The sequence below is a fragment of the Vigna unguiculata genome, chromosome 3 (genome assembly GCF_037176805.1).
Source record: "Vigna unguiculata cultivar grain cowpea cultivar isolate G323 ecotype 2 chromosome 3, ASM3717680v1, whole genome shotgun sequence".
Taxonomy (NCBI): Eukaryota; Viridiplantae; Streptophyta; class Magnoliopsida; order Fabales; family Fabaceae; genus Vigna; species Vigna unguiculata.
The window spans coordinates 23970447-23981693 of NC_140794.1; the positions used below are offsets into that span (position 1 = coordinate 23970447).

The window sequence follows — 11247 nt, forward strand, 5'->3', positions numbered from 1 at the left end:
CTTCAAAAAATTTCTCTCTACTTTTGTAATTAATTTGCATCCACGTTTTTGCCTTTGAAGAAGGATAAGTAGAATAATGTGAAGGTTAAAATAATATACTTAATGAGACATACATGCCCTACAAAGAATAGTGGTATATTAATAGCAAACCCGTAGCCAAGGGACTAACCACTAGAGCCATGGCTAAGTGCATACAGGAAGAATGAGTTTCATTTGAGATGGATGGACCCTATCTTTTATTTTTTTTGGGCTAATGTTAATTGTAAATAAATAGAGTAGGTTTCTTCTAGACCTTGTGTTTTGGACCAAGTAGTATAAGTTTTTGGTGTCCTGGTTTGGGTTTGGACTTTTAGTTTTGGGTCTACAAGAGACGAGCCTTGAGGAGACACAAAGAATTACGGTTTTTACCCTAGGTGTGTCTGCAAACTTGCCTTGCAAGTCTCTCCTTATGTGCCTAGTAGTATGGAAAGTGTGACCTCGCCACATGGCAAGTCACTAAAAGCATGACTCCTTGTAATGTCTCCTAGGATTTCCCCCTCCTTTTTGTGAGACACATTTAAGGTTTTCTTGGGCTATAACTAGAAGCCCTATACCATTGTAAAATCACTTTAGAGATTAGCAAAGAAACAGTAAAATTGCATTTCCACTTGTGTCTTGAGTCCCTAGACTAACTCCTAGGACTACTCTAGCTTTCTTCGTTAGAAATTGGGCTCACCTCTCCCTAAGAAACCTTACTATCACTAAATCATACACACTTTCCCTTCACCATTTCGAAGCTTCCGCAACCTTAAACTTCCATGCAGATCACCATCTTGGCACCATTCATGGAGTAAGTAGAAGGAAGACCATCATATATCCTTCCATTTATTGAGCTTTTTCCTAACTTTATCCACTACATCTTATCAAAATTATTATTTCTCTGGATTCCCTCTTATAGGCATTCTTAAAATTTTCATGTAGCTACAATTTAATATCCTAGAGTAGCATGAAATTTTTTAGTAGAGATATTGTCTTAAAGTTATTAACTATGTTAGATGGGGAAGGTTCAACTCTTATTTGACATTATAATTTTGAAAACTATTATTGAAATTCGAAAGTTGTCATTTTTAGTGTGCTTCCCACCAAAGGTTGATGCATACGATAGATGGAACTCCAAGATTCTTACGAATATATGTCTCAAATTGTTCCTTATTTTGGAAAATTTGATACAATCATGTCCTTTCCATTAGTATTATACTAATAACATTATAGATGTGTCACGCGTCAATTCTTAGTTTTTTTTGTTTTTGTTTTAATTTTTTAAAAAAATAAAATTTTGCCACGTGCCATGTGGTAGTGTCAGATGTTAATGTCACGACTTAGTATCAATTTGATCCCGATATTTCTTATTTTGTATTCAGTCTTTTCTTTAAGTGAAACAATTTCATTGATCTCCAAATTGAAACCAAATTTAATTTTTTTATAAATATACAAATATTTTTATTAAATTTGATATTTTTCTCAAATATTTTTAACGAGATTAAGTTTATTTAAATTTATATTTTATATTAAACTTTATTTAAAATTTGTTTAAAGTTGTTAATAGAATAAAGTTCAAAATTAATTTCAATTAATAAATATGCTAAACTTGTTTATCAATTTCATTTCATAAAATAAAATAAATCTTTTTCAATTCCTTTTAAATCTATATTTTACATTTAACTTTATTTGCATTGATATTTTATTACATCACAATTTAATAATGTTTTTTATTTAAATATATATTTCAAATAATTGTATACTTTTAAAATGTGTAAAATTCAATAATTTATATACAAATGTTTGAGTTGGTTTAAAAATAACAATTTCATAAATTCAAATGTAAAATTTTAAAATAATTTTATAACAATTCAAAACAAATAAATTTGAAATTTTAAAAAGAATGAAATAAATTTCAATGTAAAATATAAATTTAAATAAACTTAATCCTGTTAAAAGTATTTAATAAAACATTAATTTTAATAAAAAATATTTGATTAAAAATTAAATTTGGGTTTCAATTTGGTGAGGTGAACAAAAACTGGATGATAAATTGTCTATTTTTAAACATCCATGTCGCCCTATTGGCAAAGGTCAACATAGATTCTTAATAGATGAAGAACTTCATATTGCTCAGACATATATCTTAGTGAATTGTAAAGAATCAGAACCTTATCTTCAGTAAGTTTTCTTTTTAATTTATATGTTTATACATTTTATAATTATATTAGTTATGTTATTAATTACCGTATTGTTAGACAATTCGAGGATTCACTAAAGGAAAGAAATCCTAATATATCTGAGGATCAAATACTCATAGCTCGAGATAGAGATTTTAGTAGATGGTTGAAACAACAAGTAAGTAGTCTCTCCCATACTCTTTATAATGTACAATTTAATATTTATTAATTATAATAATGATATATTTATGTGTTTTCACTTTTCCAATCATTTATAGGTTAGTACAGGTCATGTCCAAGATCAAAAGATTTGAGAGATAAGTTATGGCCCATTGAAGGTTGTGACTTCTTATAATGGTTTGATTGTTAATGGATATAGATTCCAAATAAAGGATTATGGACAATAAGTCCACCATGAACAGTGGGATATGTGTTCGAGGAAACATATATGGTGAAAATGATTTGGACTATTATGGTATTGTTGATGAGATATTAGAATTATCATACGTTGGATTTGGAAACAAAGTGGTTATTCTACATTGTCACTGGTTTGACCCTGTCAATGGTGTTAAAGTTGATAATGTCTATGGGTTGGTTGATATCAATCATAAATCAAAGCTACAAACAAATGAGCCATTTGTATTAGCTGGACAATCTCAACACGTCTATTATACAAAATATCCTCAAAGTGGGAGTAAAAATACTAGTGATTGGTGGCCAGCTTGCAAGGTTAGATGAAGAGTCCACGAGAATGATTACTATTCTTATTGACAATGAGATCATACAACTATTTGACACACATGCTCCAATGGCAGAAGTAAATATGGATGATATACATAGTTCAATTGAAAATGTAAATCATGATGAGGTCAACAATGAACACAATGAGGATGATGGGTTCATGGATGAAGATGAGAAGTTAGATGATTTAGATGATTCAAATATGGAGTTAGATGAATATGATGAAGAATGGTTATGATTGATGCTTTTCCATTTCATTACCTTAATATTCTTCCTAGTAATTTAGATTCTGGAACCTGCTCTATTTCTTTTATCAATTTCGAGCCTTGTAAGAAGATTGTGAAATTATACTCTTTCATTAGTCATTGTCAGTTTCAACATTTATTTTGTTACATTACACTTAACTTTGATTATGGTCGTAGAATTCTTATAGAAAGTGTGTCTGACTAATCTAATTAATCTTTTGGACTACCTTTTTGCATAGTATTATAATTAGTACATTTTTATTAGCAAATTATAATTAGTACTTAGTCGATGAACTTTGAAATTGTTGGCAATTTGTCTTTCTCATATTGAATTATGGATTGTTTTTATCCTTTCTTTTTTCCATTCATAATTTTAACCCGAATTTGAAGCACTTGTTAGTTACCTAAATTTAAAGCTTCATCTTGAGTAGTGAGAAAAGTGAAATAGATGAACTAAGACATGTTTATGATATACATTTAGTTATGATTTATTTAGGAATGGTAAGCTTGGATTTGAAAGAGGTACGAAAGAATTTCCAATTAAACCAATTTGGTGAAAGAGAAAAAATAGATGATAGATAAAAATATCCGATGAATCTATCTCTATTCAATTTCACTTTTTTTAATGATCTAGTCATTTTTTTTTTCACATTTTTTTTCTCATTCTCTTACACATTTGTTTACTCTATTCTTTATTTATTTTCATTCATGTTATTCTGCACCTATTTTTTCTTCTTATCAATAACTTTGTTTTCACTTTTTCTTATTTACTTCAATTCACTTTATTCCTTTTTTACCATTTCTTTCCTTCTCATCAACCAAATATGTAAAGGTTCCTACTAGATGGAATATAGGATCATGTTGTTTGAATTGAAAATTTGATAGGTAAAAAATATATAAATAGTTTTATATCTATAAACCTCTTATTCTTGACATAACTAAATAAACAAAAAGACTTGTTACTAATATAGAAATGAATATGATAGTTAAATAACTAAAAAAACAAAAAACTTGGTAATTATTCTTTATTGATTATATATAAATGAACATGATAGTTAAAAGAGACCGTGTGTATGAGAGTATGAAATTTTATCCTTTAGCTCTGCTGTGATTTATTTTGATTTTTAGATTTTTGTTAAAATAATTTAGAAATACTATTTTACTTCCAATAGAAATAGAACAACAAGGAGTGTACATGTTTTTAAAGTTATATAGTGATGTCATTCAATCTTAAATTAATTATTTTGATTCGAAAGTTTATGCAGATTATTTGACACTTTGATAAGTATATGATCCTCTTATAGAAGTCTTGTTCCTAGTGCTCAAGATGTACAATGAATACTATAGTATTCTTATTTATAATTGGCCTAGTGTTTAATATGTTCAGAACCTCGACTTTTGCTAGATCATGCCATTGAATACTAGTCAAATACTCGTTGATGCTCTCTTTTGTTTCATTAGAGGCAGCAGTGCCAACCAAATAATCATATACCTGTTAGATATGTAGGAGATTCATCTACCAATAGAACTTAACAAATATTGCCATCTATTAGAAAAAGGGAAACCTAACCTTGTATTCAGACTGCTCTACTTTGCAATAACCCTTACTGGATATTAAATGCAACAAAATTGAGTTAGTCTGGTTTCTCCTACTAAAGAAATAACAATATTCAAATATTGAACCAATCCAAAATCTCAAATATCCATATTGTCACGAACAAACTTACCCTAAAGCCGAAGCCATTAGATTAGGTGTGGATTTGTAAATGCTTTAACATGTTTTAATTATTGCCAACTGTGTTGAAGGGATTCAACATGCATTCCCATATATCATCTAATTTATATAATTTTGTTTGGTATGATGGTCCTCACAACATGCGTATCTTCTAGCAGGCTGTGTATTGAGCCAAATATTGTTGTGTTTCTTATATCTTTATTCTTCCTTGAGCAAGAAGGTATAGGATCTCAGAATTGGATTAGGTGCTATTAAATTAAAGCTCTTTTGTGCACTAATCTAGCATTTATCCAAATTTTCTAGCAACCTACTATTAGATAAATATATAACATGTTATTGTATTAAATCATTACTATTAGATAAACATATAACATGTTATTGTATTAAATCATTGAAACTTGAACTGCAGTGGTTACAATACATCGAATTTGTTAACAATTTACTAAGTTTGGAAAAATTACTCGTGAAAATGGTTCTCTGCTATGCTCCTTAAGTTTGCAATATAGCATTACTCTTTTCTTAAAAGGGTTGCTCATATGCATATGAATGTGTAGATAGACTTAATAAGGCAAGTTGGTAATGAACTCATGGTGATTTTATTTAATCATTAAGTTGACAATACAAATTTATTTTATATATTCAATAAGAAGTAGATAACTTTTCAGGCTAGGTGGATCAATTATTTAGCTATAAATAATGTCATAATTATATTTCAATGACAAGAACTGAAATGACTATTCGAGGAAGAGGTAGAGGTCAAGGTAGTTGCACTCTAAGTCAACTTAAGCCTATTCAATGTCATGTTGGTCCTTCAGAACTAGATCCTATTTTGCAATCACCAGGTATAATTGTTGAAAATTTTTGTATGTATTTAAGGGAATCTAACTACCATTTATATGTAAAAAGAATCAAATTTTGTTATGTATTTAACAACATTTATCTTCATGAAAAACAAATGACAATTCATTTTGTTTAGATTAAGAGAAAAAAAAAGAAAGAAGGCAATACATTAGCTTCGTCAACAATTTATAGTTTCAATGTGTTTTTTTAGGTTCTACTTCAATTGATGGTAATCAATCACCACCTACCACCCTAGTGTTTGATGGTGGTCAATCAAATGCCGATCCAACATCTAATGACGTACCTACTCAAGATCCTTCAAGTGTATATTCTCATAATGAAGTTGATAGGAGACTTGTCATATTTGTACCAAAAGTTAGCAAACCGTAAGTACATCCAATTCAATTCAATGTTGCTAATATTTGGTTTGTAAAATGATTATTTGAACATTTAGAAGAAGGTTTGTTCCCGATTCTATGACTCGAGATATCATATCTGAAGTATTGATGAGAATGCCTAATTCAACTGAGAAATGGAAAACTTATTCTGCTGATATGAAAGAAATCTTATTCAATGATTTTAAGGCAAGTAACTATAATCTCTTATCTTTATATTACATTTACTTATCATTAATTTTGATAAATTTGTATTGGTGTAGAATAAGTATCGGTTTGCATCAGATTATGACTGTAGCATGGCAAGAAAGGTTTGGAATTTAACATGCATGGATCGCTATTTTGACTTTTTAGCTAAGGTAAGAAAAAAAGCAAGAGAAAGAGCAAACTCAGATAATATAGAAGACTTAAAAGGTTTTGGGCCAAGAGGAATAAGGACTGACATGTGGGACACTTTAATTGACATATGGATGACACAAGACTGGAAAAAGAAATCTATTGCTGATAAAAATAATAGGGTTGCCAAGCCAGAGTCTATGGTGCACACTAGAGGGTCAATAAGCTTTGGACAACACTTGAAAAAGATGGTATTCGTTTTCTCATTTTGTAGTAATATCTATGACTTTCTAATAATACTTATATATTGTATACATTTCATGGATATCATTAATGCATCAATCATATACATAAACATACTTATTATAAAATTTGATATACATTTGGATTTTGATAGTATTCATTCTATAGAATTACATATTATTTTACAGGAGGCGGAGCGTAATGAGTCTATTTCTTATGGTGAACTATACAACAAAGTTCATAAAAGAAAAGACGATCAATATGTCTCCAAGAAAGCAAAAAATTTCGTTGTAAGTATACATGTAAGATAATTTATTTACTTATTTAATCTTATATTACAAAATGATTGATTTACTATATATAGGAATCATATTAAAGTGCTATGGTAGAAAAATATGGAGAAGATGTATCAAAGCATCCTAAAATTGATTCTGAAGTATGGATGAAAATGGGAGGTGAAAATAAGAAAGGTAGAATTCACAGTATTGGTCATAGCTTGGAACTTGCCATCATCAGTGTGAATGGTTCATCTTCATCAGTTGTAGGTCCTTCCACAAATCCAAATCATGCACCTCCAACAGAAGAAATCACGACAATAGCTACATAAATGTCTCAAATGCAACAACAAAAGTAGACACAGTTACATTTACAAATTGAATCTCAAAAGCAACTACAAATAGAGTTAGAAGCACATATAGAGGCACATGCACAACAAGTGCAAGCTCAGTTGAAAGCACAAGCAAATATGCATGCACAATTTCAAGCACAATTCTAAGCACAAATACAAGCACAAATGCAAGCACAAGTAGAAATGCAAAAGCTTTTACAACAACAAATGCATACATAAATGCAAACACAGATGGAGTTTTTCAAGACACAAATATTTCATGCATTAAAGATATCTTCACCATTGTGTGTCATGAAACATAGTGAGAAGAAAATATGAAGATGAGGATGTTTTATTTTGTTTTTAAACATGTATTTTAATGATGTATGTTGACAATTGTGAAAACTACTTTCATTATGTTCATCACTTTTATTATTTTGAATGTAGTAACATTGACATGTTTCATATAAAATGTTTGGCAAGATTTATTACTTAATGTTATATTTATGTTAAAATGCATTTCATAAGGTACAAGTAAAAGCATGGAATATTTTGGATTGATGCAATTCGCTACGATTTTGCTAGAGATAAATTGTTCAATTAGCGAGTGCTTAGCTAAGCATTAGCTAGGTATAAGTTTGCTAGGGGTTAGCTAGGGAATAACTACAACCAATTTGCTAGGGATTAGCTAGGGAATAACTACAATCAGTTTGCCAGGGATTAGTTAGGGATTAGCTACAACCCCTTTGCTACGGGTTAACTAGAGATTAGCTACAACTACTTTGCTAGGGATTATCTAAGGATTAACTACAACCCATTTGCTATGGATTAGCTACAATCACTTTGCTAGGGATTAGTTAGGGTTAAGCTACAACCGATTTGCTAGGGATTAGTTAGGGTTTAGCTACAATCAATTTGCTAGGGATTAGCTACAACCTGTTTGCTAGAGATTAGCTAGGAATTAACGACAAAGTGGTTCTCTAGCTACTTAGCTACCTATATTTTAGCTATGACATAATGTCTTTGCTATTAAAAAGGTTGATTTTTATAGTGTGTTATATAATCCATTATTAGATAATAGTAGAAGAAACATTTTTGTAACAACCCAATTTGTAATACTAGACGCATTTTTATCAAGTTGTTCCATTCAGTTATTAAAACACATAATTATGTTAAGAAATAGAAATAGGTACAATCTTTATAGATAGGAATTTTTCAAAACAATATTTTAAAATATTAGTGAAATTATAAGATTAGTACAAAATATTTTTTCTAGTATTTATGCTTATAACTATGTCGATCACCAAATATCCCTTGACAGTATCAGTTTGCTTTCTATTAGCTCCCCTGTCACCTTTTCCTTACGTGAGTAGTACAATTATAGCAGAAAGATCAAAACACACAATAAATACATAAAACAAAGGTAAGTTAGAGTTATTAGAAGTATACTAACAATTCTACATTATGGCCATAATAAAATATCACTATATATTTAGATTGATTTTTACTAACAATTTACACTATGGCCATAATGAAGGATCTTTCATATTATTGTGTTCAAACATCAATTCGCAAAGTAATAGCTCAAACAATCATAAAGTCTCTAATGACACATTCAAAATCCTTCATACTCATCATAACTAGACGCGACATTCGAATGACTCATTGTATTGATTAGAATTTGAGTCCTTGCATGTGTTATGCTCACAATTCCTAATCAAGGGTCTTCAACATCCCATGGCCACATCTCATACCAAAAGTATAACAAGGTAAATCACTCATTTGTATATTTAACCATCAATGCCAAATCTACAAATAAGGACCTCTTTCAACTTTCACCTAATATCTTCCTTTATGAGTTCAATACTTAGTTGATTCAGGATAATTTTACTTCGAACTTTGACATCAATACCCTAACACAACATTCAAACAATAGCATTTCCACCTTGGAATTCACTACACTCTCATGCCAAGTCATACATATAAAACCAAAATGAATTCCAACTAAAATAGAGTATATATATCATTCACATGTTTCATACATATTTCTTTTCAACCATAATTCATCATGTTTAATTAAAGTTCACTTAAAATTCATATGATAGACATACAATTACAAAATAGGACAGCGCCCAGCGGCAACATACTTGAAGCTCCCTGACTTAAAAATTCGAAGTAGTGCCCAACGGTAGTCACTCCGCGCCCAAAGTTGAAACTCACTTATGCTTTGTATAAAGAGAGCACCCAATGGTCCAACCTGGCGCCCAATGACCTGGATCACTAGATCTCACCATTTAGATAACGCTCAACACTTTTGGAATGGCGCCTTACACTATTTCCATTGAAGCTCACTGACTTGGAATTTTGAATTTAGTGCCCAACGGTACTAGTATGACGTCTGATGCTACATGAGAAGATTTAAAACTTTGATTTTTCTATACTAGGTTAATCAATTGGATTATCTAAGTGATCTTCATCATTTTATTCATTCAATTGCCAGTTTACAATTTAAGTCCCATCATTACACAAAGCAATTTGAATATCTAGTATAAGAATCAAAGCACACAGTTTCATCAAATTATTTCAATCAATCCACAACCCAATTTCATCATTCATTCTCAAATATATTCATTCAATTCAAAACAATTATCAACCAATCCTATAATCAATCCCTACTCCAACAACCTAATTTGTAAGCAAATTTCTAACTTCACAAAGCAATGTTAACAGTTCACACCAGATTATAAATATGTTATATACTAGCTTCCCTTACCTTTGTCAATACTCCTAGAGTGCTTAAAGTACTCCTTCAATAACTCACTTGTGTAGGTAACTTTATCTACATAAAAGAGCATCAAATCAATTATCTAAACATCACTAAGATCATAGCCACATAGAGAATCAATTAGAGTGGAATTTGAACCACATGCAATCAATTATACTCGCATGCAACTGACGAAGACTTATTTGACTCTAGCAAATGATAGAAAAATAACTTACTTTATCCATGATTCTAATAAGATAGAGTTGTAGGATTCTCCGTTGTAAGTTGAGAGGTGATCTTTGATAAGAATAAATGGTGAATATATGTTGGATCTCTTAGGGGAAAGGTAGATTAAGATTAAGAGAAAGGTAATTTAAAGAAATAATAAGGTTTTATAACATGAACTCAACAATAGAAAAGTCTATATATCTTTTTATTAATAAGTTATTCGAGTGTCAGTTCATTAAACCTTTTATGACTTAAGTACTCGTTTTCAAGATCTTCACAACTTTATAGTAAATATTTTAATTAAATTTATAAAATAATAATTCTAAATAATTAGCTTAACAGTAATAAATTGACATTTTGTATCTTCTTTTAAATAAATTGTTTTATATTTTATAAACTTAAATTTTAAACTCAGTGTTGCATATATTATATAAAATTGGTTTTTATTTAAAATTTATATTGTAGTTGGTAATTAAACATCTTCTTTTAGATATTTAATAAAAATTGTTATGAATTTGACAAGTGTATCAAACCGCACAAGTAATAAAGTGAAAATTTCAAGTATCGTTTCCCAAGAAACTTATGCAATACTTGACAATTCTTACAATTTATAACTTAATTAAACAACAAATTTCACAAAAACAATTTTTTTTTTTGTATTTTTATCAAACATGTGGTGTGTAACAATATATGATAAAGACTTCACTAAGATTGAGTTTCATAATTCTATTAAAAGAAAAAGTAGCAAACAATATATTTCTAATTTCTTCTATAGCATTCACACTTTTTGTAACAAGCTATTATGTCTTACCGACAAATCTAAACTTGAAGAAAAAAAAATCAGTGTGAATGGCTTTACCCAGGGTTTTCACTTCCCCTGGAAAAAATCAGTGTAGCTAATAGATTACTGGATGT

At 29.6% G+C, this 11247-nt stretch overlaps 2 pseudogenes; both read left to right on the forward strand.

Moving 5' to 3' along the window:
- Positions 1-1027: 1027 nt before the first annotated feature.
- On the forward strand, positions 1028-3177 carry LOC146887618 (uncharacterized; annotated as a pseudogene).
- A 2472-nt stretch (positions 3178-5649) lies between these two features.
- On the forward strand, positions 5650-7679 carry LOC146887619 (uncharacterized; annotated as a pseudogene).
- The last annotated feature ends 3568 nt before the right edge of the window (positions 7680-11247 follow it).